Source organism: Triticum urartu, chromosome 6A (assembly GCF_056163025.1).
Source record: "Triticum urartu cultivar PI428250 chromosome 6A, HENAU_Tu73, whole genome shotgun sequence".
Taxonomy (NCBI): domain Eukaryota; kingdom Viridiplantae; phylum Streptophyta; class Magnoliopsida; order Poales; family Poaceae; genus Triticum; species Triticum urartu.
The window spans coordinates 89,415,369-89,435,323 of NC_141878.1; positions in this window are offsets into that span (position 1 = coordinate 89,415,369).

Below are 19,955 nucleotides of genomic sequence, written 5' to 3' on the forward strand. Positions count from 1 at the left end.
CGGCTCGTTCCAGGCTCGGCCTCGCAGGGGGGTTGGGGAGGGGGGTCACGACCCCCCCCCTCCCCACCCCCTGCTCGGCCTCGCGCTAACGCACACAGTGCGCTTGGTAGATAGGCGCAGTGCGGACCTTCTGTTTTTCCAACAATAGGACGCACGCAACCCAGAGCCACACCCCTCAGATAGACAGGGAGGCGCACGGGTATGACGGACTCGCCTGCGCATGCAGCGCCGCGGCACGCAGCGTCGCCGCCTGCTCCGGCTCGTTCCAGGCTCGGCCTCATGGGGGAGTGGGGAGGGGGTCACGACCCCCCCTTCCCACCTCCTGCTCGGCCTCGCGCTAACGCACGCAGTGCGCTTGGTTGACATGCGCAGTGCGGATATTCTGTTTTTCCAACAATGGGACGCATGCAACCTAGAGCCACACCCCTAAGATAGACAGGGAGGCACACGGGTGTGACGGACTCGCCTGCGCATGCGGCGCCAGAGCACGCCACGTCGCCGCCTGCTCCGGCTCGTTCCAGGCTCGGCCTCATGGGGGAGTGGGGAGGGGGTCACGACCCCCCGTCCCCACCTCCTGCTCGGCCTCGCGCTAACAAACGCAGTGCGCTTGGTTGAGAGGCGCAGTGCGAACATTCTGTTTTTCTAAGAATAGGACGCACGCAACCCCAGAGCCACACCCCAAAGATAGACAGGGAGGCGCACGGGTGTGACGGACTTGCCTGCGCATGCGGCGCCGCGGCACGCCGCTTCGCCGCCTGCTCCGACTAGTTCCAGGCTCGGCATCGCAGGGGGGTGGGGAGGGGGTCACGACCCCCCCCCCCCACCCCCTGCTCGGCCTCGCGCTAACGCACGCAGTGCGCTTGGTTGACAGGCGCAGTGCGGACATTCCGTTTTCCCATCAATAGGACGCACGCAACCCCAGAGCCAAACCCCTAAGATAGACAGGGAGGCGCACGGGTGTGACGGACTCGCCTGCGCATGCGGCGCCGCAGCACGCCGCGTCGCCGCCTGCTCCGACTCGTTCCAGGCTCGGCCTCCCCCCTGCTCGGCCTCGTGCTAACGCACGCAGTGCGCTTGGTTGATAGGCGCAGTGCGGACATTCTGTTTTTCCAACAATAGGACACACGCAACCCCAAAGCCACACCCCTAAGATAGACAGGGAGGCTCACGGGTGTGACGGACTTGCCTGCGCATGCGGCGCCGCGGCACGCCGCGTCGCAGCCTGCTCCGGCTTGTTCCAGGCTCGGCCTCGCAGCTAACGCACGCAGTGCGCTTGGTTGACAGGCGCAGTGCAGACATTCTGTTTTTCCAACAATACGACGCACGCAACCCAGAGCCACACCCCAAAGATTGACAGGGAGGCGCACGGGTGTGATGGACTCACCTGCGCATGCGGCGACGTGGCACGCCGCGTCGCCGCCTGCTCCGACTCGTTCCAGGCTCGGCCTCGCAGGGGGGTGGGGAGGGGGTCACGACCCCTCCTCCCCACCCGCTGCTCGGCCTCATGCTAACGCACGCAGTGCCCTTGGTTGACAGGCGCAGTGCGGACATTCTGTTTTTCCAACAATAGGACGCACGCAACCCCAGAGCCACACCCCTAAGATAGACAGGGAGGCGCACGGGTGTGACGGAATCGCCTGCGCATGCGGCGCCGCGGCACGCCGCGTCGCCGCCTGCTCCGGCTCGTTCTAGGCTCGGCCTTGCAGGGGGGCGGGGCGGGGGTTCACGACCCCCCCTCCCCACCCCCTGCTCGGCCTCGCGCTAACGCACGCAGTGCGCTTGGTTAACAGGCGCAGTGCGGACATTCTGTTTTTTCCAACGATAGGATGCACGCAACCCCAGAGCCACACCCCTAAGATTGACAGTGAGGCGCACGGGTGTGATGGACTCGCCTGCACATGCGGCGCCGCGGCACGCCACGTCGCCTCCTGCTCCGGCTCGTTCTAGGCTCGGCCTCGCGGGGGGGTGGGGAGGGGGGTCACGACCCACCTGCCCCTTGCTCGGAATCGAGCTAACGCACGTAGTGCGCTTGGTTGACAGGCGCAGTGCAGACATTCTATTCTTCCACCAATAGGACACACGCAACCCCAGAGCCACACCCCTAAGATAGACAGGGAGGCGCACGGGTGTGATGGATTCTCCACCGCATGCGGCGCCTCCGGCTTGTTCCAGATTCGGCCTCGCAGGGGGCTGGGGAGTGGGGTCACGACCCCACTCCCCACCCCCTGCTCGGCCTCGCGCTAACTCACGCAGTGCACTTGGTTCACAGGCGCAGTGCGGACATTCTGTTTTTCCAACAATAGGACGCACGCAACCCTAGAGCCACACCCCTAAGATAGACAGGGAGGCGCACGGGTGTGACGGACTCGCCTGCACATGCGGCGTCACGGCACGCCGCGTCGCCGCCTACTCCGGTTCATTCCAGGCTCGGCCTCGCAGGGGGGTGGGGAGGATGGGTCATGACCCCCCCCCCCTCCCCACCCCCTGTCGGCCTCGGGCTAACTCACGCAGTGCGCTTGGTTGACAGGCGTAGTGCGGACATTCTGTTTTTCCAACAATAGGACGCACGCAACCCCAGAGCCACACCACTAAGATAGAGAGGGAGGCGCACAGGTGTGACGGACTCGCCTGCGCATGCGGCGACGCAGCACGCCGCGTCGCCGCCTGCTCCGGCTCATTCCAGGCTCGGCCTCAAGGGACCCCCCCTACCCACCCCCTGCTCGGCCTTGCGCTAACGCACGCAGTGCGCTTGGTTGACAGGCGCAGTGCGGACATTCTGTTTTTCCAACAATAGGACGCACGCAAACCAGAGCCACACCCCTAAGATTGACAGGGAGAAGCATGGGTGTGATGGACTCGCCTACGCATGCTGCGCCGTGGCACGCCGCGTCGCCGCCTGCTCCGGCTCGTTCCAGGCTCGGCCTCGCAGGGGGGTGGGGAGGGGGTCACGACCCCCCTCCCCATCCCCTGCTCGGCCTCGCGCTAATGCACGAAGTGCGCATGGTTGACAGGCGCCGTACGGACATTCTATTTTTCCAACAACAGTATGCACGCAACCCTAGAGCCACACCCCTAAGATAGACAGGGAGGCGCATGGGTGTGACGGACTCGCCTGCGCATGCGGCGCTGCGGCCGCCGCGTCGTCGCCTGCTCCGGCTCGTTACAGACTCGGCCACCGCAGGGGGGTGGGGAGGGGGGTCACGAACCCCCTCCCCAACCCCTGCTCAGCCTCATGCTAACGCACGCAGTGCGCTTAGTTGACAGGCGCAGTGCGGACATTTTGTTTTTCCAACAACAGGACGCACGCAACCCCAGAGCCACACCCCTAAGATAGACAGGGAGGCGCACGGGTGTGACGGAATCGCCTGCGCATGCGGCGCTGCGGCACGCTGCGTCGCCGCCTGCTCCGGTTCGTTCCAGGCTCAGCCTCGCAGGGGGGTGGGGAGGGCGGTCACGACCCCCCTCCACAACCCCTGCTCGGCCTCGCGCTAACACACTCAGTGCGCTTGGTTGACAGACGCAGAGCGGACATTCTGTTTTTCCAACAATAGAACACACGCAACCCCAGAGCCACACCCCTCAGATAGACAGGGATGCGCACAGGTGTGACAGACTCGCCTGCGCATGCGGCGTCGCGGCACGCCGAGTCGCCGCCTGCTCCGGCTCGTTCCAGGCTCGGCCTCGCAGGGGGGTTGGGGAGGGGGGTCACGACCCCCCCTCCCCACCCCCTGCTTGGCCTCGCGCTAACACTCGCAGTGCGCTTGGTTGATAGGCGCAGTGCGAACATTCTGTTTTTCCAACAATAGGACACACGCAACCCCAGAGCCACAACCCTCAGATGGACATGGAGGCGCACAGGTGTGACGGACTCGCCCGCGCATGCGGCGTCGCGGCACGCCGCGTCGCCGCCTGCTCCGGCTCGTTCCAGGCTCGGCCTCGCAGGGGGGTTGGGGAGGGGGGTCACGACCCCGCGTCCCCACCCCCTACTCGGCCACGCGCTAAGGCACATAGTGCGCTTGGTTTATAGGCGCAGTGTGGACATTCTGTTTTTCCAAATATAGGACGCGCTCAACCCCAGAGCCACACCCCTCAGATAGACAGGGAGGCGCGCGGGTGTGACGGACTCGCCTGCGCATGTGGCGCCGCGGCACGCCGAGTCGCCGCCTGCTCCGGCTCGTTCCAGACTCGGCCTTGCGGGGGGGTGGGGAGGGGGGTCACGACCCCCCCTGCCCACCCCCTGCTCGGCCTCGCGCTAACGCACGCAGTGCGCTTGGTTGACAGGCGCAGTGCGGATATTCTGTTTTTCCAACAATAGGACGCACGCAACCCCAGAGCCACACCCCTAAGATAGACAGGGAGGCGCACGGGTCTGACGGACTCGCCTGCGCATGCGGCGCTGCGGCATGCCGCTTCGCCGCCTGCTCCGACTAGTTCCAGGCTCGGCCTCGCAGGGGGGGTGGGGAGGGGGGTCAAGACCCCCCCTCCCCACCCCCCTGCTCAGCCTCGCGCTAACGCACGCAGTGCACTTGGTTGACAGGCACAGTGAGGACATTCTATTTTTCCAACAATAGGACGCACGCAACCCCAGAGCCACACCCCTAAGATAGACAGGGAGGCGCACGGGTGTGACGGACTCGCCTGCGCATGCGGAGCCGCGGCACGCCGCGTCGCCACCTGCTCCGCCTCGTTCCAGGCTCAGCCTCGCAGGAGGTTGGGGAGGGGGGTCACGACCCCCCCACCCCACCTCCTACTCGGCCTCGCGCTAACGCACGCAGTGCGCTTGGTTGACAGGCGCAGTGCGGACATTCTATTTTTCTAAGAATAGGAGGCACGCAACCCCAGAGCTACACCCCTAAGATAGACAGGGAGGCGCACGGGTGTGACGGACTCGCCTGTGCATGCGTCGCCGCAGCACGCCGCTTCGCCGCCTGCTCCAACTCGTTCCAGGCTCGGCCTCGCGCTAATGCACGCAGTGCGCTTGGTTGACAGGCGCAGTGCGGACATTTTGTTTTTTCCGACAATAGGACGCACGCAACCCAGAGCCACACCCCTCAGATAGACAGGGAGGCGCACGGGTATGACGGACTCGCCTGCGCATGCAGCGCCGCGGCACGCAGCGTCGCCGCCTGCTCCGGCTCGTTCCAGGCTCGGCCTCATGGGGGAGTGGGGAGGGGGTCACGACCCCCCCTTCCCACCTCCTGCTCGGCCTCGCGCTAACGCACGCAGTGCGCTTGGTTGACATGCGCAGTGCGGATATTCTGTTTTTCCAACAATGGGACGCATGCAACCTAGAGCCACACCCCTAAGATAGACAGGGAGGCACACGGGTGTGACGGACTCGCCTGCGCATGCGGCGCCAGAGCACGCCACGTCGCCGCCTGCTCCGGCTCGTTCCAGGCTCGGCCTCATGGGGGAGTGGGGAGGGGGTCACGACCCCCCGTCCCCACCTCCTGCTCGGCCTCGCGCTAACAAACGCAGTGCGCTTGGTTGAGAGGCGCAGTGCGAACATTCTGTTTTTCTAAGAATAGGACGCACGCAACCCCAGAGCCACACCCCAAAGATAGACAGGGAGGCGCACGGGTGTGACGGACTTGCCTGCGCATGCGGCGCCGCGGCACGCCGCTTCGCCGCCTGCTCCGACTAGTTCCAGGCTCGGCATCGCAGGGGGGTGGGGAGGGGGTCACGACCCCCCCCCCACCCCCTGCTCGGCCTCGCGCTAACGCACGCAGTGCGCTTGGTTGACAGGCGCAGTGCGGACATTCCGTTTTCCCATCAATAGGACGCACGCAACCCCAGAGCCAAACCCCTAAGATAGACAGGGAGGCGCACGGGTGTGACGGACTCGCCTGCGCATGCGGCGCCGCAGCACGCCGCGTCGCCGCCTGCTCCGACTCGTTCCAGGCTCGGCCTCCCCCCTGCTCGGCCTCGTGCTAACGCACGCAGTGCGCTTGGTTGATAGGCGCAGTGCGGACATTCTGTTTTTCCAACAATAGGACACACGCAACCCCAAAGCCACACCCCTAAGATAGACAGGGAGGCTCACGGGTGTGACGGACTTGCCTGCGCATGCGGCGCCGCGGCACGCCGCGTCGCAGCCTGCTCCGGCTTGTTCCAGGCTCGGCCTCGCAGCTAACGCACGCAGTGCGCTTGGTTGACAGGCGCAGTGCAGACATTCTGTTTTTCCAACAATACGACGCACGCAACCCAGAGCCACACCCCAAAGATTGACAGGGAGGCGCACGGGTGTGATGGACTCACCTGCGCATGCGGCGACGTGGCACGCCGCGTCGCCGCCTGCTCCGACTCGTTCCAGGCTCGGCCTCGCAGGGGGGTGGGGAGGGGGTCACGACCCCTCCTCCCCACCCGCTGCTCGGCCTCATGCTAACGCACGCAGTGCCCTTGGTTGACAGGCGCAGTGCGGACATTCTGTTTTTCCAACAATAGGACGCACGCAACCCCAGAGCCACACCCCTAAGATAGACAGGGAGGCGCACGGGTGTGACGGAATCGCCTGCGCATGCGGCGCCGCGGCACGCCGCGTCGCCGCCTGCTCCGGCTCGTTCTAGGCTCGGCCTTGCAGGGGGGCGGGGCGGGGGTTCACGACCCCCCCTCCCCACCCCCTGCTCGGCCTCGCGCTAACGCACGCAGTGCGCTTGGTTAACAGGCGCAGTGCGGACATTCTGTTTTTTCCAACGATAGGATGCACGCAACCCCAGAGCCACACCCCTAAGATTGACAGTGAGGCGCACGGGTGTGATGGACTCGCCTGCACATGCGGCGCCGCGGCACGCCACGTCGCCTCCTGCTCCGGCTCGTTCTAGGCTCGGCCTCGCGGGGGGGTGGGGAGGGGGGTCACGACCCACCTGCCCCTTGCTCGGAATCGAGCTAACGCACGTAGTGCGCTTGGTTGACAGGCGCAGTGCAGACATTCTATTCTTCCACCAATAGGACACACGCAACCCCAGAGCCACACCCCTAAGATAGACAGGGAGGCGCACGGGTGTGATGGATTCTCCACCGCATGCGGCGCCTCCGGCTTGTTCCAGATTCGGCCTCGCAGGGGGCTGGGGAGTGGGGTCACGACCCCACTCCCCACCCCCTGCTCGGCCTCGCGCTAACTCACGCAGTGCACTTGGTTGACAGGCGCAGTGCGGACATTCTGTTTTTCCAACAATAGGACGCACGCAACCCTAGAGCCACACCCCTAAGATAGACAGGGAGGCGCACGGGTGTGACGGACTCGCCTGCACATGCGGCGTCACGGCACGCCGCGTCGCCGCCTACTCCGGTTCATTCCAGGCTCGGCCTCGCAGGGGGGTGGGGAGGATGGGTCATGACCCCCCCCCCTCCCCACCCCCTGTCGGCCTCGGGCTAACTCACGCAGTGCGCTTGGTTGACAGGCGTAGTGCGGACATTCTGTTTTTCCAACAATAGGACGCACGCAACCCCAGAGCCACACCACTAAGATAGAGAGGGAGGCGCACAGGTGTGACGGACTCGCCTGCGCATGCGGCGACGCAGCACGCCGCGTCGCCGCCTGCTCCGGCTCATTCCAGGCTCGGCCTCAAGGGACCCCCCCTACCCACCCCCTGCTCGGCCTTGCGCTAACGCACGCAGTGCGCTTGGTTGACAGGCGCAGTGCGGACATTCTGTTTTTCCAACAATAGGACGCACGCAAACCAGAGCCACACCCCTAAGATTGACAGGGAGAAGCATGGGTGTGATGGACTCGCCTACGCATGCTGCGCCGTGGCACGCCGCGTCGCCGCCTGCTCCGGCTCGTTCCAGGCTCGGCCTCGCAGGGGGGTGGGGAGGGGGTCACGACCCCCCTCCCCATCCCCTGCTCGGCCTCGCGCTAATGCACGAAGTGCGCATGGTTGACAGGCGCCGTACGGACATTCTATTTTTCCAACAACAGTATGCACGCAACCCTAGAGCCACACCCCTAAGATAGACAGGGAGGCGCATGGGTGTGACGGACTCGCCTGCGCATGCGGCGCTGCGGCCGCCGCGTCGTCGCCTGCTCCGGCTCGTTACAGACTCGGCCACCGCAGGGGGGTGGGGAGGGGGGTCACGAACCCCCTCCCCAACCCCTGCTCAGCCTCATGCTAACGCACGCAGTGCGCTTAGTTGACAGGCGCAGTGCGGACATTTTGTTTTTCCAACAACAGGACGCACGCAACCCCAGAGCCACACCCCTAAGATAGACAGGGAGGCGCACGGGTGTGACGGAATCGCCTGCGCATGCGGCGCTGCGGCACGCTGCGTCGCCGCCTGCTCCGGTTCGTTCCAGGCTCAGCCTCGCAGGGGGGTGGGGAGGGCGGTCACGACCCCCCTCCACAACCCCTGCTCGGCCTCGCGCTAACACACTCAGTGCGCTTGGTTGACAGGCGCAGAGCGGACATTCTGTTTTTCCAACAATAGAACACACGCAACCCCAGAGCCACACCCCTCAGATAGACAGGGATGCGCACAGGTGTGACAGACTCGCCTGCGCATGCGGCGTCGCGGCACGCCGAGTCGCCGCCTGCTCCGGCTCGTTCCAGGCTCGGCCTCGCAGGGGGGTTGGGGAGGGGGGTCACGACCCCCCCTCCCCACCCCCTGCTTGGCCTCGCGCTAACACTCGCAGTGCGCTTGGTTGATAGGCGCAGTGCGAACATTCTGTTTTTCCAACAATAGGACACACGCAACCCCAGAGCCACAACCCTCAGATGGACATGGAGGCGCACAGGTGTGACGGACTCGCCCGCGCATGCGGCGTCGCGGCACGCCGCGTCGCCGCCTGCTCCGGCTCGTTCCAGGCTCGGCCTCGCAGGGGGGTTGGGGAGGGGGGTCACGACCCCGCGTCCCCACCCCCTACTCGGCCACGCGCTAAGGCACATAGTGCGCTTGGTTTATAGGCGCAGTGTGGACATTCTGTTTTTCCAAATATAGGACGCGCGCAACCCCAGAGCCACACCCCTCAGATAGACAGGGAGGCGCGCGGGTGTGACGGACTCGCCTGCGCATGTGGCGCCGCGGCACGCCGCGTCGCCGCCTGCTCCGGCTCGTTCCAGACTCGGCCTTGCGGGGGGGTGGGGAGGGGGGTCACGACCCCCCCTGCCCACCCCCTGCTCGGCCTCGCGCTAACGCACGCAGTGCGCTTGGTTGACAGGCGCAGTGCGGATATTCTGTTTTTCCAACAATAGGACGCACGCAACCCCAGAGCCACACCCCTAAGATAGACAGGGAGGCGCACGAGTCTGACGGACTCGCCTGCGCATGCGGCGCTGCGGCATGCCGCTTCGCCGCCTGCTCCGACTAGTTCCAGGCTCGGCCTCGCAGGGGGGGTGGGGAGGGGGGTCAAGACCCCCCCTCCCCACCCCCCTGCTCAGCCTCGCGCTAACGCACGCAGTGCACTTGGTTGACAGGCACAGTGAGGACATTCTATTTTTCCAACAATAGGACGCACGCAACCCCAGAGCCACACCCCTAAGATAGACAGGGAGGCGCACGGGTGTGACGGACTCGCCTGCGCATGCGGAGCCGCGGCACGCCGCGTCGCCACCTGCTCCGCCTCGTTCCAGGCTCAGCCTCGCAGGAGGTTGGGGAGGGGGGTCACGACCCCCCCACCCCACCTCCTACTCGGCCTCGCGCTAACGCACGCAGTGCGCTTGGTTGACAGGCGCAGTGCGGACATTCTATTTTTCTAAGAATAGGAGGCACGCAACCCCAGAGCTACACCCCTAAGATAGACAGGGAGGCGCACGGGTGTGACGGACTCGCCTGTGCATGCGTCGCCGCAGCACGCCGCTTCGCCGCCTGCTCCAACTCGTTCCAGGCTCGGCCTCGCGCTAATGCACGCAGTGCGCTTGGTTGACAGGCGCAGTGCGGACATTTTGTTTTTTCCGACAATAGGACGCACGCAACCCAGAGCCACACCCCTCAGATAGACAGGGAGGCGCACGGGTATGACGGACTCGCCTGCGCATGCAGCGCCGCGGCACGCAGCGTCGCCGCCTGCTCCGGCTCGTTCCAGGCTCGGCCTCATGGGGGAGTGGGGAGGGGGTCACGACCCCCCCTTCCCACCTCCTGCTCGGCCTCGCGCTAACGCACGCAGTGCGCTTGGTTGACATGCGCAGTGCGGATATTCTGTTTTTCCAACAATGGGACGCATGCAACCTAGAGCCACACCCCTAAGATAGACAGGGAGGCACACGGGTGTGACGGACTCGCCTGCGCATGCGGCGCCAGAGCACGCCACGTCGCCGCCTGCTCCGGCTCGTTCCAGGCTCGGCCTCATGGGGGAGTGGGGAGGGGGTCACGACCCCCCGTCCCCACCTCCTGCTCGGCCTCGCGCTAACAAACGCAGTGCGCTTGGTTGAGAGGCGCAGTGCGAACATTCTGTTTTTCTAAGAATAGGACGCACGCAACCCCAGAGCCACACCCCAAAGATAGACAGGGAGGCGCACGGGTGTGACGGACTTGCCTGCGCATGCGGCGCCGCGGCACGCCGCTTCGCCGCCTGCTCCGACTAGTTCCAGGCTCGGCATCGCAGGGGGGTGGGGAGGGGGTCACGACCCCCCCCCCACCCCCTGCTCGGCCTCGCGCTAACGCACGCAGTGCGCTTGGTTGACAGGCGCAGTGCGGACATTCCGTTTTCCCATCAATAGGACGCACGCAACCCCAGAGCCAAACCCCTAAGATAGACAGGGAGGCGCACGGGTGTGACGGACTCGCCTGCGCATGCGGCGCCGCAGCACGCCGCGTCGCCGCCTGCTCCGACTCGTTCCAGGCTCGGCCTCCCCCCTGCTCGGCCTCGTGCTAACGCACGCAGTGCGCTTGGTTGATAGGCGCAGTGCGGACATTCTGTTTTTCCAACAATAGGACACACGCAACCCCAAAGCCACACCCCTAAGATAGACAGGGAGGCTCACGGGTGTGACGGACTTGCCTGCGCATGCGGCGCCGCGGCACGCCGCGTCGCAGCCTGCTCCGGCTTGTTCCAGGCTCGGCCTCGCAGCTAACGCACGCAGTGCGCTTGGTTGACAGGCGCAGTGCAGACATTCTGTTTTTCCAACAATACGACGCACGCAACCCAGAGCCACACCCCAAAGATTGACAGGGAGGCGCACGGGTGTGATGGACTCACCTGCGCATGCGGCGACGTGGCACGCCGCGTCGCCGCCTGCTCCGACTCGTTCCAGGCTCGGCCTCGCAGGGGGGTGGGGAGGGGGTCACGACCCCTCCTCCCCACCCGCTGCTCGGCCTCATGCTAACGCACGCAGTGCCCTTGGTTGACAGGCGCAGTGCGGACATTCTGTTTTTCCAACAATAGGACGCACGCAACCCCAGAGCCACACCCCTAAGATAGACAGGGAGGCGCACGGGTGTGACGGAATCGCCTGCGCATGCGGCGCCGCGGCACGCCGCGTCGCCGCCTGCTCCGGCTCGTTCTAGGCTCGGCCTTGCAGGGGGGCGGGGCGGGGGTTCACGACCCCCCCTCCCCACCCCCTGCTCGGCCTCGCGCTAACGCACGCAGTGCGCTTGGTTAACAGGCGCAGTGCGGACATTCTGTTTTTTCCAACGATAGGATGCACGCAACCCCAGAGCCACACCCCTAAGATTGACAGTGAGGCGCACGGGTGTGATGGACTCGCCTGCACATGCGGCGCCGCGGCACGCCACGTCGCCTCCTGCTCCGGCTCGTTCTAGGCTCGGCCTCGCGGGGGGGTGGGGAGGGGGGTCACGACCCACCTGCCCCTTGCTCGGAATCGAGCTAACGCACGTAGTGCGCTTGGTTGACAGGCGCAGTGCAGACATTCTATTCTTCCACCAATAGGACACACGCAACCCCAGAGCCACACCCCTAAGATAGACAGGGAGGCGCACGGGTGTGATGGATTCTCCACCGCATGCGGCGCCTCCGGCTTGTTCCAGATTCGGCCTCGCAGGGGGCTGGGGAGTGGGGTCACGACCCCACTCCCCACCCCCTGCTCGGCCTCGCGCTAACTCACGCAGTGCACTTGGTTGACAGGCGCAGTGCGGACATTCTGTTTTTCCAACAATAGGACGCACGCAACCCTAGAGCCACACCCCTAAGATAGACAGGGAGGCGCACGGGTGTGACGGACTCGCCTGCACATGCGGCGTCACGGCACGCCGCGTCGCCGCCTACTCCGGTTCATTCCAGGCTCGGCCTCGCAGGGGGGTGGGGAGGATGGGTCATGACCCCCCCCCCTCCCCACCCCCTGTCGGCCTCGGGCTAACTCACGCAGTGCGCTTGGTTGACAGGCGTAGTGCGGACATTCTGTTTTTCCAACAATAGGACGCACGCAACCCCAGAGCCACACCACTAAGATAGAGAGGGAGGCGCACAGGTGTGACGGACTCGCCTGCGCATGCGGCGACGCAGCACGCCGCGTCGCCGCCTGCTCCGGCTCATTCCAGGCTCGGCCTCAAGGGACCCCCCCTACCCACCCCCTGCTCGGCCTTGCGCTAACGCACGCAGTGCGCTTGGTTGATAGGCGCAGTGCGGACATTCTGTTTTTCCAACAATAGGACGCACGCAAACCAGAGCCACACCCCTAAGATTGACAGGGAGAAGCATGGGTGTGATGGACTCGCCTACGCATGCTGCGCCGTGGCACGCCGCGTCGCCGCCTGCTCCGGCTCGTTCCAGGCTCGGCCTCGCAGGGGGGTGGGGAGGGGGTCACGACCCCCCTCCCCATCCCCTGCTCGGCCTCGCGCTAATGCACGAAGTGCGCATGGTTGACAGGCGCCGTACGGACATTCTATTTTTCCAACAACAGTATGCACGCAACCCTAGAGCCACACCCCTAAGATAGACAGGGAGGCGCATGGGTGTGACGGACTCGCCTGCGCATGCGGCGCTGCGGCCGCCGCGTCGTCGCCTGCTCCGGCTCGTTACAGACTCGGCCACCGCAGGGGGGTGGGGAGGGGGGTCACGAACCCCCTCCCCAACCCCTGCTCAGCCTCATGCTAACGCACGCAGTGCGCTTAGTTGACAGGCGCAGTGCGGACATTTTGTTTTTCCAACAACAGGACGCACGCAACCCCAGAGCCACACCCCTAAGATAGACAGGGAGGCGCACGGGTTTGACGGAATCGCCTGCGCATGCGGCGCTGCGGCACGCTGCGTCGCCGCCTGCTCCGGTTCGTTCCAGGCTCAGCCTCGCAGGGGGGTGGGGAGGGCGGTCACGACCCCCCTCCACAACCCCTGCTCGGCCTCGCGCTAACACACTCAGTGCGCTTGGTTGACAGGCGCAGAGCGGACATTCTGTTTTTCCAACAATAGAACACACGCAACCCCAGAGCCACACCCCTCAGATAGACAGGGATGCGCACAGGTGTGACAGACTCGCCTGCGCATGCGGCGTCGCGGCACGCCGAGTCGCCGCCTGCTCCGGCTCGTTCCAGGCTCGGCCTCGCAGGGGGGTTGGGGAGGGGGGTCACGACCCCCCCTCCCCACCCCCTGCTTGGCCTCGCGCTAACACTCGCAGTGCGCTTGGTTGATAGGCGCAGTGCGAACATTCTGTTTTTCCAACAATAGGACACACGCAACCCCAGAGCCACAACCCTCAGATGGACATGGAGGCGCACAGGTGTGACGGACTCGCCCGCGCATGCGGCGTCGCGGCACGCCGCGTCGCCGCCTGCTCCGGCTCGTTCCAGGCTCGGCCTCGCAGGGGGGTTGGGGAGGGGGGTCACGACCCCGCGTCCCCACCCCCTACTCGGCCACGCGCTAAGGCACATAGTGCGCTTGGTTTATAGGCGCAGTGTGGACATTCTGTTTTTCCAAATATAGGACGCGCGCAACCCCAGAGCCACACCCCTCAGATAGACAGGGAGGCGCGCGGGTGTGACGGACTCGCCTGCGCATGTGGCGCCGCGGCACGCCGCGTCGCCGCCTGCTCCGGCTCGTTCCAGACTCGGCCTTGCGGGGGGGTGGGGAGGGGGGTCACGACCCCCCCTGCCCACCCCCTGCTCGGCCTCGCGCTAACGCACGCAGTGCGCTTGGTTGACAGGCGCAGTGCGGATATTCTGTTTTTCCAACAATAGGACGCACGCAACCCCAGAGCCACACCCCTAAGATAGACAGGGAGGCGCACGGGTCTGACGGACTCGCCTGCGCATGCGGCGCTGCGGCATGCCGCTTCGCCGCCTGCTCCGACTAGTTCCAGGCTCGGCCTCGCAGGGGGGGTGGGGAGGGGGGTCAAGACCCCCCCTCCCCACCCCCCTGCTCAGCCTCGCGCTAACGCACGCAGTGCACTTGGTTGACAGGCACAGTGAGGACATTCTATTTTTCCAACAATAGGACGCACGCAACCCCAGAGCCACACCCCTAAGATAGACAGGGAGGCGCACGGGTGTGACGGACTCGCCTGCGCATGCGGAGCCGCGGCACGCCGCGTCGCCACCTGCTCCGCCTCGTTCCAGGCTCAGCCTCGCAGGAGGTTGGGGAGGGGGGTCACGACCCCCCCACCCCACCTCCTACTCGGCCTCGCGCTAACGCACGCAGTGCGCTTGGTTGACAGGCGCAGTGCGGACATTCTATTTTTCTAAGAATAGGAGGCACGCAACCCCAGAGCTACACCCCTAAGATAGACAGGGAGGCGCACGGGTGTGACGGACTCGCCTGTGCATGCGTCGCCGCGGCACGCCGCTTCGCCGCCTGCTCCAACTCGTTCCAGGCTCGGCCTCGCGCTAATGCACGCAGTGCGCTTGGTTGACAGGCGCAGTGCGGACATTTTGTTTTTTCCGACAATAGGACGCACGCAACCCAGAGCCACACCGCTAAGATTGACAGGGATGCGCATGGGTGTGATGGACTCGCGTGCGCATGCGGCGCCTTGGCACGCCGCGTCGCCGCCTGCTCCGGCTCGTTCCAGGCTTGGCCTCACAGGGCGGTGGGGAGGGGGGTCACGACCCCCCCCTCCACACCCCCTGCTCGGCCTCGCGCTAACACACACAGTGCGCATGGTTGACAGGCGCAGTGCGGACATTCTGTTTTTCCAACAACAGGACGCACGCAACCCCAGAGCCACACCCTAAGATAGACAGGGAGGCGCACGGGTGTGACGGACTCGCCTGCGCATGCGGCGCTGCAGCATGCCGCGTCGTCGCCTGCTCCGGCTCGTTGCAGACTCGGCCTCGCAGGGGGGTGGCGAGGAGGGTCACGAACCCCCCTCCCCAACCCCTGCTCGGCCTCGCGCTAACGCACGCAGTGCGCTTGGTTGACAGGCGCAGTGCGGACATTTTGTTTTTCCAACAATAGGATGCACGCAACCCAGAGCCACACCCCTAAGATAGACAGGGAGGCTTACGGGTGTGACGGAATCGCCTGCGCGTGCGGCGCCGCGGCACGCCGCGTCGCTGCCTGCTCTGGTTTGTTCCAGGCTCGCCTCGCAGGGGGATGGGGAGGGGGTCACGACCCCCTCCCCACCCCCTGCTCGGCCTCGCGCTAACGCACGCAGTGCGCTTGGTTGATAGGCACAGTGCGGACATTCTGTTTTTCCAACAATAGGAAGCACGCAACCCTAGAGTCACACCCCTCAGATTGACAGGGAGGCGCACAGGTGTGACGGACTAGCCTGCGCATGCGGCGCCGCGGCACGCCGCGTCGCCGCCTGCTCCGGCTCGTTCCAGGCACTGCCTCGCAGGGGGTCTGGGGAGGGGGGTCACGACCCCCTCTCCCCACCCCCTGCTCGGCCTCGCGCTAACGCACGCAGTGCACTTGGTTGACAGGCGCAATGCGGACATTCTGTTTTTCCAACAATAGGACGCACGCAACCCAGAGCCACACCCTTTAGATAGACAGGGAGGCGCACGGGTGTGATGGACTCGCCTGCGCATGCGGCGCCGCGGCACGCCGCTTCGCCGCCTGCTCCGGCCCGTTCCAGGCTCGGCCTTGCTAGGGGGAGGGGAGGGGGGTCACGACCCCCCCTTCCCACCCTCTACTCGGCCTCACGCTAACGCACGGAGTGCGCTTGGTTAACAGGTGTAGTGCGGACATTCTGTTTTTCCAACAAGAGGATGCACGCAACCCCAGAGCCACACCCCTAAGATTGACAGGGAGGCGCACGGGTGTGATGGACTCGCCTGCACATGCGGCACCGCGGCACGCCGCGTCGCCGCCTGCTCCGGCTCGTTCTAGGCTCGGCCTCGCGGGGGGGATGGGGAGGGGGGTCACGACCCCCCTGCCCCCTGCTCGGCCTCGCGCTAACGCACGTAGTGCGCTTGGTTGACACGCGAAGTGCGGACATTCTATTCTTCCACCAATAGGACGCACGCAACCCAGAGCCACACCCCTAAGATAGACAGGGAGGCGCACGGGTGTGACGGATTCGCCTCCACATGCGGCGCCTCCGGCTCGTTCCAGACTCGGCCTCGCAGGGGGCTGGGGAGGGGTGGTCACGACCCCCCTCCCCACCCCCTCCTCAACCTCGCGCTAACTCACGCAGTGCGCTTGGTTGACAGGCGCAGTGCGGACATTCTATTTTTCCACCAATACGACACACGCAACCCAGAGCCACACCCCTAAGATAGACAGGGAGGCGCACGGGTGTGACAGACTCGCCTGCACATGCGGCGTCACTGCACGCCGCGTCGCCGCCTGCTCCGGTTCATTCCAGGCTCGGCCCCGCAGGGGGTGGGGAGGATGGGTCATGACCCCCCCTCCCCACCCCCTGCTCGGCCTCGCGGTAACGCACGAAGTGCGCTTGGTTGACAGGCACAGTGCGGACATTCTATTTTTCCAACAATAGGACGCACGCAACCCTAGAGCCACACCCCTAAGATAGACAGGGAGGCGCACGGGTGTGACGGACTCGCCTGCGCATGCGGCGCCGTGGCACGCCGCGTCACCGCCTGCTCCGGCTCGTTCCAGGCTCGGCCTCGCGGGGGTGGGGAGGGTGGTCACGACCCCCCCTCCCCACCCCCTGCTCGGCCTCGCGCTAACGCATGCAGTGCGCTTGGTTGACAAGCGCAGTGTGGACATTCTGTTTTTCCAACAATAGGACGCACGCAACCCAGAGCCACACCCCTAAGATAGATAGGGAGGCGCACGGGTGTGACGGACTCGCGTGCGCATGTGGCGCTGCGGCACACCGCTTCGCCGCCTGCTCCGGCTCGTTCTAGGCTCGGCCTCACAGGGGGGTGGGGGGTCACGAACCCCCCTCCCCACCCCCCTGCTCGGCCTCGAGCTAACGCACGCAGTGCGCTTGGTTGACAGGCGCGGTGCGGACATTCTGTTTTTCTAAGAATAGGACGCACGCAACCCCAGAGCCACACCCCTAAGATAGACAGGGAAGCGCACGGCTGTGACGGACTCGCCTCCGCATGCGGCGCCGCGGCACGCAGCGTCGCCCCTGCTCTAGCTCGTTCCAGGCTCGGCCTCGCAGAAGGGTGGGGAGGGGGGTCACGACCCCCCCTCCCCACCCCCTGCTCGGCTTCGCGCTAACGCACTCAGTGCGCTTGGTTGACAGGCGCAGTGCGGACATGCTGTTTTTCCAATAATAGGATGCACGCAACCCAAAGCCACACCCCTAAGATTGACAGGGAGGTGCACGGCTGTGATGGACTCGCCTGCGCATGCGGCGCCGCGGCACGCCGCGTCGTCGCCTGCTCCGGCACGTTCCAGGCTCGGCCTCGCAGGGAGCTTGGGGAGGGGGTTCACGACCCCCCTCCCCACCCTCCTGCTCGGCCTCGCGTTGACGCACGTAGTGCGCTTGGTTGACAGGCGCAGTGCAGACATTCTGTTTTCCCAACAATAGGATGCACACAACCCTAGAGCCACACCCCTAAGATAGACAGGGAGGCGCACGGGTGTGACGGACTCGCCTGCGCATGCGGCGCCACGGCACGCCGCGTCGCCTCCTGCTCCGGCTCGTTCCAGGCTCGGCCTCGTAGGAGGGTGGGGGGTCACGAACCCCCCTCCCCACGCCCCTGCTCGGCATCGCGCTAACGCACGCAGTGCGCTTGGTTGATAGGCGCAGTGTGGACATTCTGTTTTTCCAACAATAGGACGCACGCAACCCCACAGCCACACCCCTAAGATAGACAGGGAAGCGCACGGGTGTGACGGACTCGCCTCCGCATGCTGCACCGCGGCACGCCGCGTCGCCGCCTGCTCCGGCTCGTTCCAGGCTCGGCCTCGCAGGGGGGTGGGGAGGATGGGTCATGACCCCCTCCCCACCCCCTGCTCGGCCTCGCGCTAACGCACGCAGTACGCTTGGTTTACAGACGCAGTGCAGACATTCTGTTTTTCCATCAATAGGACGCACGCAACCCAGGGCCACACCCCTAAGATAGACAGGGAGGCGCACGGGTGTGACGGACTCGCCCGCGCATGCGGCGCCGCGGCTCGCCGCGGCGCCTCCTGCTCCGGCTTGTTCCAGGCTCGGCCCACGCAGTGCGCTTGGTTGACAAGCGCAATGCAGACATTCTATTTTTCCAACAATAGGACGCACGCAACCCAGAGCCACACCCCCAAGATAAACAGGGAAGCGCACGGGTGTGACGGACTTCCCTGCGCATGCCGTGCCGCGGCACGCCGCTTCGCCGGCTGCTCCGGCTCGTTCCAGGCTCAACCTCGCATGGGGTGGGGAGGGGGGTTGACCCCCCTCCCCACCCCCTGCTCAGCCTCGCACTAACGCACGTACTGTGCTTGGTTGATAGGCGCAGTGCGGACATTCTGTTTTTCCAACAATAGGACGCACGCAACCGCAGAGCCACACCCCTAAGATAGACAGGGAGGCACACGGGTGTGACGGACTCGCCTGTGCATGCGGCGCCGCGGCACGCCGCGTCGCCTCCTGGTCCAGCTCATTCCTGGCTCGGCGTCGCAGGGGGTGGGGAGGGAGGTCACGACCCCCCTCCCCACCCCCTGCTCAGCCTCGCACTAACGCACTCAGTGCACTTGGTTGACAGGCGCAGTTCGGACAAGCTGTTTTTCCAACAATAGGACGCACGCAACCCCAGAGTCACACCCCTAAGATTGATAGGGAGGCGCACGGGTGTGACGGACTCGCCTGCGCATGTGGCGCCGCGGCTCGCCGCGTCGCCGCCTGCTCCGGCTCGTTCCAGGCTTGGCCTCGCATGGGGGTGGGGAGGATGGGTTATGACCCCCCTCCCCACCCCCTGCTCGGCCTCGCTCTAACGCACACAGTGCGCTTGGTTGACAGGCGCAGTGCGGACATTCTGTTTTTCCAACAATAGGACGCACGCAACCCCAGAGCCACACCCCTAAGATAGACAGGGAGGCGCACGGGTGTGACGGACTCGCCTGCACATGCGGCGTCGCGGCACGCCGCGTCGCCGCCTGCTCCGGTTCATTCCAGGCTTGGCCTCGCATGGGGGTGGGGAGGATGGGTCATGACCCCCCCCCCCCTCCCCACTCCCTGCTCGGCCTCGCGCTAACGCACGCAGTGCGCTTGGTTGACAGGCGTAGTGCGGACATTCTGTTTTTCCAACAATAGGACGCACGCAACCCAGAGCCACACCCCTAAGATAGACAGGGAAGCGCACGGGTGTGACGGACTCGCCTGCGCATGCGGCGCCGCGGCACGCTGCGTCGCCGCCTGCTCCGGCTCGTTCCAAGCTAGGCCTCGCAGGGGGGTGGGGAGGGGGGTCACGACCCCCCTCCCCACCCCCTGCTCGGCCTCGCGCTAACGCACGTAGTGCGCTTGGTTGACATACGTAGTGTGGACATTCTGCTTTTCCAACAACAGGACGCACGTAACCCCAGAGCCACACCCCTAAGATAGATAGGGAGGCGCACAGGTGTGACGGACTCGCCTGCGCATGTGGCGCCGCGGCACGCCGCTTCGCCGCCTGCTCCTACTCGTTCTAGGCTCGGCCTCACAATGGGGTGGGGGGTCACGAACCCCCCTCCCCACGCCCCTGCTCGGCCTCGCGCTAACGCACGCAGTGCGCTTGGTTGATAGGCGCAATGC